We start from the raw sequence: 15,883 nt of genomic DNA, 5'->3' as shown, positions 1-15,883 counted from the left end.
TGAGACCGACCTTGAACCTGCTATCTCCCAAGTACTGGAATTACAGAGATGCTAACTTGGTTTTTCTCTTTGTTTTTATTTTTCTATCTGATGACTTCCAAAAAAACACAAAACCAAATCCTCACTTAGATGAGTATCCTGTTGTCTTTGGGCAAGTGATCTCTGGCTAAGAAGTAAGAGAGAGCGAAAAAAAAAAAAAAAAAAAAAAACAGACACAGCTAGTGAACCCTTTGCTGAGGAATGAATTCTCAGTTATAGAAAGCTAATTCTCAAATCTAAAGTTTAGAAAAAAGAAGAAAAGGCACAAGTCATGATAATCTTCATCATCATCCAGTGTTTTAGACAGCTCAAGTAATTTTAAGTTCTCTTCCGATTATTTGATTCTGAAAGCACTTCTGAAGAGAAATCAAAAAACAGAGAGAAAAAAACATAGAAAAAATTGAAAATACAATAAAGAAGTGAAATAAAAGCACATCTAGTGAAAGTGAAGCTGAAAATCTTGAAGCACAACCCCCAGTCTACTGTCTGTCCAGAAGAGATCCCTCCTATACTAGAAAATAAATTCCTAATGGGAAAAAAAAGTTCTCCTAAAACTGATGAGAAGAAAAGGAAAGCCAGGAATGGTGGTGCACACTTGTAATCTCAGCATTTGGGAGGCTGAGACCAGAGGATCATGGTTCATGAACAGCATCAACTACTTAGTGAGACTCTGTTTAAAAAATAAAGAATAAAAATATAGGTATGAGAGTGTCACTCGGAAGTAGAATGCCCCTGGGTTCCATTCCCAGTGGGGGAAAAAAGGAAAAACAGAGCGAAAGAGAAAGAGAGTGTAATCCACCTAATTCCCAGCCTCCATCATATCAGAGACATCTCTTAGTTACTAGATCTGGCAGGAAAATTAAAGAGAACCAAGGCATCATCAAACGCCTTCTAAGATCCAAATCAAGGTATCATTTCAGACATAATGAAACTCCTCCACATTGGAGGCAAAAGATGCAAAGAGCTAAAAGAATGAGGGTATCAAGTGGTCAAAGATGGATCAAAGGGGATACGAGTGAGCTGAAGGATATAAAATAAAATCAAAGGAGCCAGTTAGAGTAAGAGAGAAAAATAACTGACCACAGACATGTGTCTGAGAGTACAAACAGAAAAAGGAAAAGAAAGACCATAAATCTACCAGCAAGAGAGACATCACAAGAAATCCAGACAAAGATGACAGACATAACACAAAGTGAAGAAAAGGGGCAAATCTAAAAGGAGGACCAAGAGCAACGAGAAATCAAAGAGTAAGGAGAGACTCAAAACACAGCAGACATGAAGAAAAGAAGATAAGGTCAAGAAGTACAGAAAGGGATGATGAGAACATTAAGGAAAAAGAAAAGCAGTGTGGGTCTAAAGGAAAAGTTCAGGAAAGGAGTAGAAGTAAAGAGAAGTCCAAACTGTTAAGAGTCAAAAGGTAATGAGCACAATCACAGTAAAAGTAAAGGATAGAGATGCACAGTCCAGGAGCAGAGAACGTGAAATTACTAAAGGTAAACACAGTAACAAGAGTAGAACAAGGGAATGGAGCAGAAGTAGGGGAAGGAAGAAGAGTGATCTAGAAGCCACGACAGAGATAGAGGAAGAAGCAAGGAGCACCACAGACACAGAGAACAGGAGTATAGGAGAACAGTCGTGTAGCTGGAGAGACAAGCAACACCAGGAAAACTGGGAAGTAAAGATCTGAAGGAGAAGGAGGAGCCGGGCGTGGTGGCGCACGCTTGTAATCCCAGCATTTGGGAGGCTGAGACCTGGAGGATAGCGGTTCGCGGACAGCCTCAGCTACTTAGTGAGGCCCTCTGCAACTCAGTGAGACCGGGTTTCAAAATAAAGAATAAAAAATAGGGCAGGGGGTGTAGCTCTGAGGTCGAATGCCCCTGGGTTCCATCCCCAGACCCGAAGGGGAAAAAAAAAAAAAAGGAGAAGGAGGAGAGGTTACCAGAGAGCTCAGAGAGAGAAGAAAGTCAAAACAAAGAAAGATAAATACAGAAACCAAGAAAGCAATAGTTTAAACAGAAGAGAAAATTATGAGGGTAAGAAAAGAATGTGCTCTAAAGCCATGGTCATAATAGCTCAAATAATAACAGAGGGGGAAAGGCTGACAGAGATCAAAGTCCATTCTCAAAAATAAAACAAAGTAGCTGGGCATGGTGGAGCATGGTTGTAATCCCAGTATTCCAGAGGCTGATACCGGAGGATCCAGGTTCACAGCCAGCCTCAGCTACTTTGTGAGGCCCTTTGCAACTCAGTGAGACCCTGTTTCAAAATAAAGAATCAAAATAGGGCTGGGTGTGTAGCTCAGAGCTAGAATGCCCAGTGCCACTAAATAAACAAACAAACAAACAAACAAAAATAAAACAAACCAGTCAGGACAATGAATTAAAACCCTCCATGCTGAAATATAAGGAGGATGAGATGCCCATATCCTCCATGTAAAAAGAAAATTAAGAATTGAAGGCTCAAGAAAATGACTATGTACAGATAAAAATTTAAAAAAATTGATTATGAATCAAGCCCTGGAACAGATGAAGACAAAAGTGGGAGAGTGAGCTGTGTAAATATTAGTTACTTTCTGTCTAGATTTTATTTATTTATTTATTTATTTATTTATTTATTTATTTATTTGGTGGTACTGGGGATGGAACCCAGGGACCCTCTATCTCCGGGCTACACTCCCAGACCTATTTTATATTTTATTTGGAGACAGGGTCTCTTAAGCCAGCTAAGGCTGGCTTCGAACCTGCACGATCCTCCTGTCTCAGCCTCCCAAACCCGGGGATTACAAGCGTGCGCCACCACGCCCGGCTCTGTCTAGATTTTAAGTATTCAAGACTTGCTGATGGTTCTCTTTTATGTTGTTTTCATTGTTTGAGGATTATGTTTGTCCTTTCTATTTTTTTAATGTGGACTTCATTGGGATGTTCTTTTGATAATCTGCAACCTGAATAATTTGTACTGCTAAAGTTGAAATGATATAAATAAATAAATAAATAAATAAATAAATAAATATGTCTACCTAAGCTGAGCCTGGTGGTGTATGCCTTTAATCTCAGTACTCAGAAGGCTAAGACCAGAGGATCACAGGCTTCAGGATAGCCTCAACAAGTAGCAAGACTCAGAAACCTAGTGAGATACTGTTTCAAAATAAAAAGTAAAAAAGGGCAGGGAGTATATCTTGGAGGTAGAATGTCCCTGGGTACCATCCCTAGCACAATAAATAAATAAATAAATAAATAAATAAATACCTAAAACCTCAAAATTTTCCAAGAAAAAATGTGATTTTTTTAGAATTATAGGGACTATGTCTATAAATTCCACAAATTAATGTTTTAAGAAATCTCTTCCAGGCTATTGAGTTATTTTTTAAACTTCATACATCTAAAAAACTAATCTTGTATTATTAGATTATGCTCAAGTAAATATCAAATAATATATGCTGAACAATTACTCTTAATGTGCAAAAGTGAATAAATGACCAGTGTTGATTATTTTACCTACTGAATAGGGACTGCCTGTCACGTATGGAGGGAATGATCATAGACAAAGGGAAGTCTTGTTTGTCAAGAACACACCAGTCTACTGGTAGCAATGGACTCAAATTAAATAACCCCAGGAAAGTATAAGCAACCCTCATTAGTGCTATGATGAAAAGTACAAATAACTTCTAAGAGAAATAACAAAAGAAATTGATGAAGCCTTAAAGAGACACAGGAAGGCAAACTTGAGAAGTAACATTTGCATAGATTTAAGTTTAATTTAACCAAGAAGAACTGAATTAAGTATAGTTAAAGAATAAGCAAAATGTAAGGTGGTAAAATGTTGAATATTGGTGAAAAGGGAAGTTACAAAAATGGTGAAAGAAATTGTGAGTGCAAGTCCAGAATGCAAAGGAGTCAAGTCACATTAAAGGAACTTTAAAAAGTTGTAGGAAGCCAGGTGTGGTGGCACATGCTTGTAATCCCAGGATTCGGGAGGCTGACACAAGAGGAACACAGTTCGCGGCCAGCCTCAGCTACTTAGTGAGGCCCTTTGCAACTCAGTGAGACCCTGTTTCAAAATAAAGAAAAAAATAGGGCTGGGGGTGTAGCTCGGAGGTAGAATGCCCCTGGGTTCCATCCCCAATACCAAAAGAAAAAAAAAAGTTGGGGAAATGGCTTGATGTGGTGGTGCCTGCCTATAATCCCAGTATTTGAGAGGCTGAGACAAGAGGATTGCACATTCAAAGCCAGCCTCAGCAACTTAGTAAGGCTCTTAGCAACTTGGTGAGAGCCTTTTTCAAAATTTAAAAAAAAAAAAAAATGGGGGTAGGAATGTAGCTCAGATGTAAAAGAGTTCTGCCATGGAATAGACTGTGCTCTCTCCACATACAAGGCAGCAGTTGACTACAGATGGGGACAGGGAAGGAGAAGTGAGCAAAATCCTTCTGTACATAGGAGACCTTAGCTGAATGCAAGCAAACCACTGCTGAAGGTTGGCATGGAGGAAAGAGATAAGAAAAGCTCACACAGATGCTGTGGAACTTCACAGAGAGCACGGTAACAGTCACCAAAGGAGAAAAAGAACTGAATCTTAAAAATACCCAAGATGAGGCGAGTATGGTGGTACAAGTTTGTAATCCCAGTATTTGAGAGGTGGAGACTGGAGGATCAAGGTTCCCCGACAGCCTCAGCTATTTAGCGAGGCCCTTTGCAACTCAGTGAGACCCTGTTTCAAAATAAAATAACTAAAAAATAGGGCTGGGGGTATAGCTTGGAGATAGAATGCCCTGGGTTCTATCCCCAGTACCAAAAAAAAAAAAAAAAAAAAACCACAAACAAACAAAAAATACCCAAGATGGCAGAAATGAAGATAGAATTTTAAAATGACAAGATAGTAGAATTAAACTCACTTTCTTTCCGGGCGTGGTGGCGCATGCTTGGGAGGCTGAGACAGGAGGATCACATGGGTTCAAAGCCAGCCTCAGCTACTTAGTGAGGCTCTCAGCAACTTAGTGAGACCCTATTTCCAAATAAAATATACAAAAAGGTCCGGGAGCATAGCCTGGAGGTAGAAAGCCTCTGGGTTCCAACCCCCAGTACCACCAAAAAAATAAAAATAAAAATAAACTCACTTTCTTTAATCTTACTTTAATTTTGAAGACATGAGTCATTGCTCTCCAAATTCTGCATTCACTTCTCCCCAGAACTGCTATAAGTGTAATGTAACCCAAAGAAGGAGTAATAAACAGAGCATGGTGGCACACACCTATTATCCCACTATTTGAGGGGCTGAGACAGGAGGATCACAGGTTGGAGGCCAGCCCCAGCAACTTAGTGAGACCCTATAAACAGAAAATAAAATAGGACTGGGGGTGTAGCTCAGACATAGAATGCCTGGGTTCAACCTTCAGTACCAAAAAAGAAAGAGAGACAGAGGAAAGAGAAATGAAAAAGCAGTAATAACAAGAAGAGTAGATGAGGCAATTAATTTTACTTCTGTGTATAGGTGATTGAAATAAGGATCTAACCTAGCTAGCCCTTGCAGGCAGTGCTGTGGAGCAGAGATGAGTCATGTATCTGTCTATGACACGTTTAGCTCACCACAGTAAAGAGGTAAAATATCACTGGGTCAAAGTATGGTTCAAAGGTGGAAGAGCCTAAAAAGATTGCTGTTTTGGCCCATTTGATCAGGACACCTAATCAAGTCAGGACCATGCTGACTGCTTTCATTTTATTCTACACTTCTGTACTTCGATTCTCTTTATGTTTCCAGCTGAGCTATAAAACGGAGATTGCCTTAAGTAATCCCAAATGATTTTCTACATGAGGAAGGTGTTCCTTAAAAAAAAATATGCGTTAAGATAGCTCATTGCTATTGCTTTTATATAGCTGAACAAATTAAGCTACAGGTTCATTTGTGAAGCTCTGCAGATGTCTTCAGTCTGCATCTGCTGGGCCAGCTGTACCATCTGTAGGTGATGCTGTTTTGAGCTCCACACAGAAGCAGTGAAGGGCACGCAAAACCTTAGAGCGCTCTTTGCCCTGGTTGTACTTATAAAGCCAGGTCCTCTTGCAAAACTGAGTTTTGCTGAAAGCACTGGAGAAAGATGAGGTGATTGGCTGCCTCCCCTCCCCAAATGCCTACATTCTCTTATCTGCAAAATAGAAGTTTCAATGGTACTTTCCTCATAGAAATGTTATAAGGATTAAATAAGTGTGTAAATGTTTAAAACAGTGATTGGCATGACGTATGCTTTCAATAAGTTTACCCAGTATATAATTTCCTATATACAATACAAATTTCCCTCATTCAACAAAAATGCCTTATTTTGTTTTATATTTAGTACTAAATGGAATTCTAGTTACCTTGGGTGATGTAATATGCAGACACCTGCTAGCTTTTCACAAAAACCTGCTTACTTGGTTTGATTACTTTATGCAGTTTTAAATGGCTTGAAAAAAAATCAACATCAGAAAGTTTAAGGCTATGCATAATGGTTCACTACCTCTGCTCCTGTGATTGCACTGCCTCCCCCTCATCTCTGTGTCTTCTCCTCTAAATGTCTGCATTATCTCCCTCTGCCTCTCTCTTTTAGAAACATTTGTCATGGCTTTTAGGGCCCAATAAGATAATCTAGAGTAATCTCATTTTTTCAAGATTGTTAACTTAATTATACCTGCAAAGACTCTTTTTCTAACAAGGTAACATTTACAAACTTCAGAGATTCAGACCTGATAGTTTTGGGTCACTATTATTCAACCTATTACTTATTATCCTTAATCTATCTCTTTATGTAGTCTAGTATTCATTTCCTCAAAAGGTTGTTTTTTTTTTTTTTTTTTTTTTTTTGTGATGGTACTGGGAATGGAACCCAGGGGCCTTCTACCTCCAGGTTACACTCCCAGACCTATTTTATATTTTATTTGGAAACAGGGTCTCTTAAACCAGCTGAGGCTGGCTTCGAACCTGCGCGATCCTCCTGTCTCAGCCTCCCAAGCACAGGGATTACAAGCGTGCGCTACCACGCTCAGCTTCCTCAAAAGTTTTAAAGGCATACTGAACACTATAGTAATCAGTATAATACAGATGACAGATTTGGCTTAATGGAAAATAAGAGTTTAAGAAAATGATGGACATTAGTAGTCTGAATTGTGTTTGAAAACAAAATGGTAGCTACGAGAATTTCAGAGAAATAGAACTAATAGGGTATGAATGAGAAGAGACAGAGACAGACTGACTGATTTATAATAAGGAATTTGCTCATATAATCATGAAGTCTTGAGATCTGCTGTCATCAAATTAATGCTGTGAATTCTACTCTGAAAGTTAACTGCCTCAAAACCCAAGAAGAGCTAATGTTTCAGTTACAGCCATTCATTTATTTTTATTCGTCAAGGACCCACCATAAACATGCCATCCTCATGGGGGAAAAAGATGGTACACCAAAAAAAGACAAAATAAAGTGTCAATGAAAACACCTAACACATTTACTTTTTTAAATATCAAAGAAAAAAGTTCAGATAGAATACTTTTAAATTAAATAATAAGCACAAATTTTATATAAGTAAAATATGTATCAAATGCATGAAAATTAGAACCCTGACTTTTTAAATATATTTTTCTATGTAGATGATCATTGATTTAAAAAATGCAAATTAGTGAAAAGTTAGGAAGCATGAAACATGGAAAGGAATAGAATTATTGATTTTTTAGTTATTTACTTTTTACTTTCAAGTATGTGAAGAAATTAGTTAAATATCCAACTATTCCAACTTCGACCAAAATTACTTCCCTCTGATTTCCTATTCTGAGTCGGTTTATCACTGCACAATTTAACAAAACTGTCACTTGCTGCCATTTGTTAGAGAAATTGAAGTACAATGAAAACTAGGTATAACAAGTTTCCAGAAGGATGTTGTATGCTAAAAATTATTTGCACTGATACATTTTCCCCTCAAGGGAAGCAAATTTCATAGCCATGCCACTTACTTCTTTTAAAGGAGAATTTGTAATTTTCTCTTTTCCCATAATAATAGCATCTGAATGGAATTGACACAATTAAAAACAACTTTTGCTTGAAAAGGAAGATGACAATGTAGTAAGGACCTTTAGATGATCCTGTCTCCAACCCAAATCAGGGAGCTTCAAACTGAGCAGCATTCCACATCCCAGACTACCCTGATGGGACGTGAGAACTAAAGACAAAAAAACTCAAAAAATAGCTACAAGACCACATTTAAACACCCAGGCTGAAAAAAAAAAAACTCTGAAAGAAAACGACATTCCAGCAAAACTAACAAAGATTTCTTTCAAATATGATGGAAAAATAAAAATATTCCACGACAAACAGAAGATGAAATAATTTATGTCTTCCAAACCAGCACTAGAGAATATACAGAAAAAGATAATTACAAAAAATAAATAGAAAATAAAGACCAGAACCACAGGAACAATGATTTTTATCAATTGAACAACTAAGTAAAGAAGAACAAACACTACATCATACAGAAATTACAACTCAAAATATTAGGAATTAAAAATCATCTCTCAATAATCATGCTGAATATCAATGGCCTCAACTCTCCAATCAAAAGATATAATGTGGCAAAATGGATTAAAAATCATAACCCACCTATATGCTGTCTGCAAGAAATGCACCTTAATAGTAAAGATACTCACAAACTAAATGTTAAGGGCTGGAGCAAGGTAATCCATTCTAATAGAACCAGAAGACAAGCAAAGGTGGCAACTCTCATATTAGACAAAATCACTTCAGGACTAAACTTATCAGAAGAGATAAAAACAGGTCCTTTTTTTTTTTTTTTTTTTTACTGGTAAGAGGAACAATCCAACAAAAAGATATAAGGATAATCAACAGTTATGCCCAAAACATAGGTGCAACCACTATCATAAACCAAACTCTTTGTAACCTTAAGCTCAAATAGATTCCAATACAATAATATTGGGAGACTTCAACACTCCTCTCAGACTACTAGATCAATCTTCTACACTAGATCAATCTTCTAGACAAAAGGTCAGTAAAGACTTCCGGGAAGATGGCGACCGAGAAAAGCGGGGCTTAAGAGTCCCGCTAACAACCAATCTCCATTACCACAAAAAGAGTGCCTTTCATAGCCAGAAAGCACCATCACCAGAAAAACAAAAAAAACCACCAGGCTCCAGAGAGAAAGCGGACTGAGAACAGAGCTCAGGGCCACAGAGGAGACACACGCGCCCGAGGACGCGGCAGCAGCGCCATACTGCCGGCGGCAGCGGCGAACTCAGTGGACGGCTACAGCAAGCCAGGTGAGCCGCTGCGGAACAGCCAGGCGGGATCTTTCGGCGCAGACAGCATTTAAAGCTCCCAGTGGCTGAGCTCAGCACACGCAGCAGGGATTCAGAGTGGAAATCAAAACCAGAGAAGAAAAAATACGCCAGCCTCATGGCCGAGGGCGTGGCAGAGGCGCCATATTGCCACGGGCGGCGGCAGCAGCAGTGACTTCACCGAGTCCAGTACAGCTACATCTGCGTACTCAAGAACAGTGAGTCAAATTGCGGGCCACAGAGGAGAAATCGCAGTATTGGGCCTCCTGGGACTTGACCCAGTGAGGGAGTGGTGGTGGCAGAGATATCACACCATAGGAGAACGTGCAACCTGGCACCCCCCATAGTTTAAAGCAGCCTCTATCGACTCCCTGGGTCGGAGACTCTGTGATACAACCCAGTAAAGGAGTAGTGGGGTCTGAGATAATACAGACTCGAGATCCAGAGCACCTTAAGTGAAGCCATAGTGACCCAAGGGAAGAACCCAGAGAAGGCACAAACCTCCGAAATCATGGGAAAGAGGAATAATACTGGAGTAATGAATGTGCACAACCCCACAACATCAGAACCTGATAAAACAGAAAATCAGAGATTTCTAGAAGATCAAATCAGGAAAATAACTGTAGAAATAATAGAGGTGCTTCGAAAAGAACTCAGAGAGAGCCAAAAAGAGATAAAGGATGCAATTAATGAAGTAAAGGCCTCAATTCAAAGCACAAACAACCGATTAGACCACATGGGGAACAGAATCTCGCTCTTAGAAGATGAGCAATCCAAAAATGAATGCATAGTTTCTAATCTAGAAAAAAATATCCAACAGCAGGAATCTGACATTGAAGAAATATGGGCCCATCTTAAGAGAGCTAACCTAAGAATAATTGGAATAGAGGAGGGAAAAGAAAGTGATACCAAAGGGATCAACAATCTCTTCAAGGAAGTAATAGCAGAAAATTTTCCAAATATAGAGCAAGAGGTTGATACACAGATCCAGGAAACTTATAGAACTCCCTTTAGACAGGATCGGAGAAGAGGATCCCCACGCCATATAATTGTCAAAATGACCAATGTGGAAGCCAAGCAGAGAATCTTAAAGGCAACAAAAACAAAGGGCCAAGTGACATTCAGAGGCAAACCAATTAGAATCACTCCAGACTTCCCAAACCAAGTCATGAGAGCCAGAAGGGCTTGGAGTAACATATTCCAAACTCTGAAAGAAAACAACTTCCAGCCAAAAATTTCCTACCCAGCAAAACTTTCTATCAAATTAGATGGAGAAATAAGAAGCTTCCATGACAAACAGAAACTGAAGGAATTTATGTCTTCAAAACCAGCGCTAGAGAAAATACTCAAAGAGATTAACTACAAAGAAGAAATAGGTAACACTCACCAGAACCAGAGAAACAAGAGTTTCCATCCAACAGACAACTAAGATTGGTTATCTGTGGAGATTCATTATTTATGTTAGTCTTTTACCTATCTCTAAGTTGTATTGTTTGCCTTTATTGTTGTTAATTTTTAGGATTTCTAGTTGGAATATTAATATACCTTCAGATATAGCATTTGGAAATATTTTATCCAATTCTATTAGTAACTTTTAACTCTGTTTACATTGTATTTGGATATACAATATTTTCTTTTATTTTTTAGGGAGTTTGTATATTCTTCTGTTGCCTGTGCCATTGAAATCATATCCAAGAAATCACTGCCAATTTCAATGTTGTGAGGTTATATGACCCAGATTTTCTCCTAAAAGTTTATAGTCTTAAGATTTATATTTAGGTCTTTTATCTATTTTGAGTTAATACTTGTATATGGGATTAGGTAAAGGTCCAATTTTATTCTTTTCCATGTAATTATTATTTTCTAACAATATTTAGTTAAAAGATTAGTATTTCCTCCACCAAATGTTCGTGGAAACCTTGTCAAAAATAACTTGACAATATAGGGAAGAATTTAGCTCTAGGCTTGTATTTAACTCCAATGGTCTATATATCTGCCTTTAGAACAGTACTACACTGTTTCAATTATTGTAGCTTTATATGGTTTGAAATCAGAAAATATATATCTGCTAGCTTTGTTCTTTTTCAAGATCATTTTGGGTATCTAGAATTCATATTCCATATTAGGATAAATTTTTTTCTGAAAAATAAATATATAAATATATGATAGTTTCACCTAAAAAAACAGAAAAAAATATGCTCTAGTAAGAAAGAAAGCAAAAAGAAATATTGAAATGCTATCTTTAAATCATCAAACGCTTGGTATCAGACAAATAAAACTGTTATGTGAGATTATCATTTTTAATTTTGGATAAATTGCTATAATACTAGATGTCAACCACTAAGCCAAGCATGGGAAGGAGGGATGGCGAGAGAATGGGGTGGGGATCGGGTGGGGGCTGACTGGGCGATGTGTGCATGTATGTCTACAAAAGTTTGTATCCCACTATGATATATGAATACAGTGCACCAATAAAAAAAAAATTTAAATGGCATTATTAAACATGGCCAATATTTATAAAAAAAAAAAAAAAAAAAAAAAAAAAAAAAAAAAGGTCAGTAAAGATGCCTCAGACCTAAGGATCACCATAAATCAAATGGACCTATAAGACACATACAGAATATTCCATCTGACTACAGATGAATTAAAATTCTTTTCCAGTTTTTTTTTTTTTTTTTTTTTTTTTTTTTTTTTTTTTTTTTCCAAAATGGCGACTGAGGGACACAGCACCTCTCAGTAGCTGAAGTAAATAAAGTTTAAATACGGAGAAAGCAGTGTCTAAATCAACAAAACAAATACATACCAGGAACCAAAACACATCCTGGTACCTCGGCGGAACCCTGAACTTGAACAAGAAGAACAAAGATCGGACACGGGACCTGCTGCAGATACAATCTGACCGCGGACCAGAACGCTGAGCCGCGGGCTGCTTTGGCAGCTGTCCAAGGAGCTGCCTGCCCGATATTTCCACGGCAAGATAATCCGGGAATAAAAACGGACTTAGGACCGCATCCTAAGCAGCGAGCAGCACCCACCAGAACTCTGTCTGCCCACCAGCGACCGGATCACATCGGCACAGAGACTCACACGGATTCCTGCAACAAGACAGGTACCTGAGGGCGCCCTAGTAACTGGGGTCCTAGCGTGTGCGCAGTCGCAGTCTCAACCCCCCACCACGGGCTCAAGCCTCAGAGCACTCTCCTCGCGCATCCTGCCTGTCCCCTACTAGTAATCAGTGCCTGTACACTGTCCTCCTAAATTGGAGCCTGCTTCTGTGGCTAACCCCTGCTACCTTGCCAGAGCCTACCCTCCAGGCTGCAAAAGCACTGGGAGACCCGGAAATCTCCTTGGGGCACCCCCAGCCTCTACGTCCCGCGGGACGCAGAGACCATTGCTGGACACCGCACACTGGACCCTTGAGCACCTACCCTGCACCCCTGGCCCACCGCGGGGTATTCCCAACCTCCTGGTAGCCAGATGCTTAGTTCTAAGTGAGAACACAGCTCAATACACCTTGGAAGAACATACCAGCAGCAATAGACAGCTGCACCCACTCTCACTAGGGTCCAGTATTAACAGTGCATCCAGCCTGCACTCTTGGAATAGGCAGAGCTCTGGCAGTAAGTGTGGCCACCCAGGAACCAGCATTCATTTGCCCAGGGCACATCTTGGGACCACACCGGCTAGCCCAGCTGGAATTTCCAGAGACACAAGAAAATCCATCGGGCCACAAAATCTGCTCAGGACCTCAGGGGGAAGTTCCAATTACACTTTAGTCACTCTCCACCCCTGCTGTAGGGAAGCACAGGCTGGAGGCGAGGGTGGTGAGTGCAGATGTGCTGACCACAGGTTAGAATTTCGCAGAATCTGTGAACTGTACAGAATCAAATAACAGTGAAACCAGACACCCGGACACATAAACCTAAAGCAGCTAAAGGAGAAAAAGGTGTCCAAACACCCAGAGTGACTTAAGAAGATAAAAATAGAGTACAAAGAAAACTAAGAGACATTGGACGGTATCCTGAAAGCTACCAAGCAATCAGATACGCACATATTATATGGACCTGACCCCATATGCGTAAATAAGGAGGACTGTTTGTTTTACTTTTAATGTGGATGTTATGTTTTCTTTTGCTTTTAAAGTGCTTTTGTTTTAGTATGGTTATTGCTGATTTCTTTTTTTTCTTCTTTTAATCCAAACTTCTCTTACTTTAACTTGTTGTTTTATATATATATACATTGGATAGTTTGCCTTATTTTTTTATTTCACACGGCTGCTAGTTCCTTTTATTTTATTCCTCTTCCTTTTTCCTCTCTCTTCCCTTTTCCTTCCTTTTCTTTCATTCTCCTCCTTTGATTGGTTTACCTTCCTTTTTCTTGGATTACATAATAGTCTTGGTATCTTGAGGGGATTCTTTTTTTTTTTTTTTTTTTTTTTTTTTTTTTTTTTTTTTTTTTTTTTTTTTTTATGTCTGTCTGCTCCTACCAGCATCCCTATTTACAAACCTTCCCACACTAACCTACATACATTTCTCCCCCAAAACTTTTCCCCATAATATACCTCATGGTTTAAAACTCAAAGTATTTTTTATATCCATAACTACTCTACTAACAACAAGAGTCCTAGTAGTTAACTCTCTCTCATTCATAGCAAGTTATTACTTTATCATACTTAAAGTCCTTCTCAACCTAACATATCCTCCACCTAATCTGACTCCTTTACCCATCACCCCAGCTCCTCCCACATCACCCACTTTCAACACTGGAAAGGCTCAGCTGACTGGCCGATACTCCTAAACTCCTAATATTAAGATTTGACTAAACACATTACTCACGAACGATGGGTAGAAATCAGAAAAACAGGACAGAGAACACTGTAAATATGAGAACCAGGAGTTATGAAGAGACAGCAGAAATCACGAATACTGACCTACTAGAAATGCAAGAAGGGGAGTTCAGAATCTTGTTGTTCAATATGATGAAAGGTTTTAAAACAAGTATAGAGGAGGTTAAAGATGAAATAGAAACACTAAAAAAGAATCAGAAAGAGGTCTGGAATGAAATGAAAGAGGCAATAAGTGAAATGAAGACAGCAATAGAAAGAAACTCTGGAAGATTAGATGAAATGGAAAACAGAATATCAATATTAGAAGACAGTACATCCCAAACCGAAAACACAGTCAGCGATATACAGAAATCTTTACAGCAACAAAACCTAAACATCCAGCAATTATGGGATAATATGAAGCGCCCTAATTTACGGATAATAGGCATTGAGGAAGGGATAGAGGTACAGACCAAGGGCATATGTAATATCTTCAAGGAAATAATCTCAGAGAATTTTCCAAATATGGAAAGAGACTTGAATCTTCAAGTACAGGAGGCATACAGAACTCCACTGAGACAGGACCAAAGAAAAACCACTCCACGCCACATAATAACCAAATTGACCAGCATAGAGGCCAAGGAAGGAATCTTAAAAGCAGTGAGAACAAAAGGACAGGTGACATATAGAGGCAAAACAATAAGAATCACCCCAGACTATACAACCCAGGTCAGGAATGCTAGGAGAGACTGGTACGACGTGATTCAGACCCTGGAAGAACATAACTTCCAGCCCAAATTAATCTATCCAGCAAAACTACTATTCAAGATCAATGGGGAAGTCAAAGTCTTTCAGGATAAACAGAATCTCAAAAAATTCATGAATTCAAAGCCAACACTGGAGAAAATTCTTAAAGAAATAAATCATAAGGAAGAAAAAAGAAGCAGACTCCAGAATCAGAGAAGAGAGGAAGTTAATAAGTGGGCCATTTAAGTAAAGAAGAAAGATCACAACACCCAAGAGTAGACAGAACACAAAATGGCAGAAAACAAAAAGCATATTTCAATAATATCACTTAATGTCAAAGGACTTAACTCACCAATCAAAAGACATAGACTGGCAATGTGGATTAGGAAACATAATCCAAACATATGCTGTCTGCAAGAAACTCACCTCACAGCCAAAGACATTCACAGGTTGAAGGTGAAAGGATGGAAAAAGATATACCATGCCACCAGTGACCGAAAAAGAGCAGGGGTAGCAACCCTGATATCCAACAAAACAGACTTTAAAATAAAACACATCAAAAGAGACAAATCAGGGCACTTCCTTTTATTAAAAGGAACAATACACCAAGAAGATATAATGATAGTAAATATTTATGCCCCAAATGTGGGTGCAACCACATTCGTAAAACAAACCCTTCTGGACATAAGATCCCAAGTAGACCCAAATACAATAATTCTGGGAGACTTTAATACGCCTCTCACACCACTGGATCGATCTTCGAGGCAAAAGATGAGTAAAGATGCTTTAGAACTAAAGGAAACCATAAACCAAATGGACCTAATAGACGTTTTCAGAGTATTTCAACCAGGAACTACAGAATACACTTTCTTCTCAGCAGCCCATGGAACCTTCTCCAAAATAGATCACATCCTGGGACACAAAGAAAATACCAGCAATTTCAAAAAATGTAATATAATCCCATGCATC

The 15,883-nt window shown here is 38.8% G+C and overlaps 1 pseudogene across 1 annotated transcript; it reads left to right on the top strand.

Annotated features, from left to right (window-relative positions):
• The first annotated feature begins 765 nt into the window (after positions 1-765).
• On the top strand, positions 766-1,680 carry LOC308266081 (peptidyl-prolyl cis-trans isomerase G-like; annotated as a pseudogene). Its single transcript has one exon. The product of its transcript is annotated as a peptidyl-prolyl cis-trans isomerase G-like (transcript).
• Positions 1,681-15,883: the final 14,203 nt, after the last annotated feature.

This window comes from Muscardinus avellanarius (assembly GCF_963383645.1).
Source record: "Muscardinus avellanarius genome assembly, chromosome: 8".
Taxonomy (NCBI): Eukaryota; Metazoa; Chordata; class Mammalia; order Rodentia; family Gliridae; genus Muscardinus; species Muscardinus avellanarius.
The sequence above is the reverse complement of the archived record's forward strand: the minus strand, read 5'-3'. Positions and strand labels throughout refer to the sequence as shown.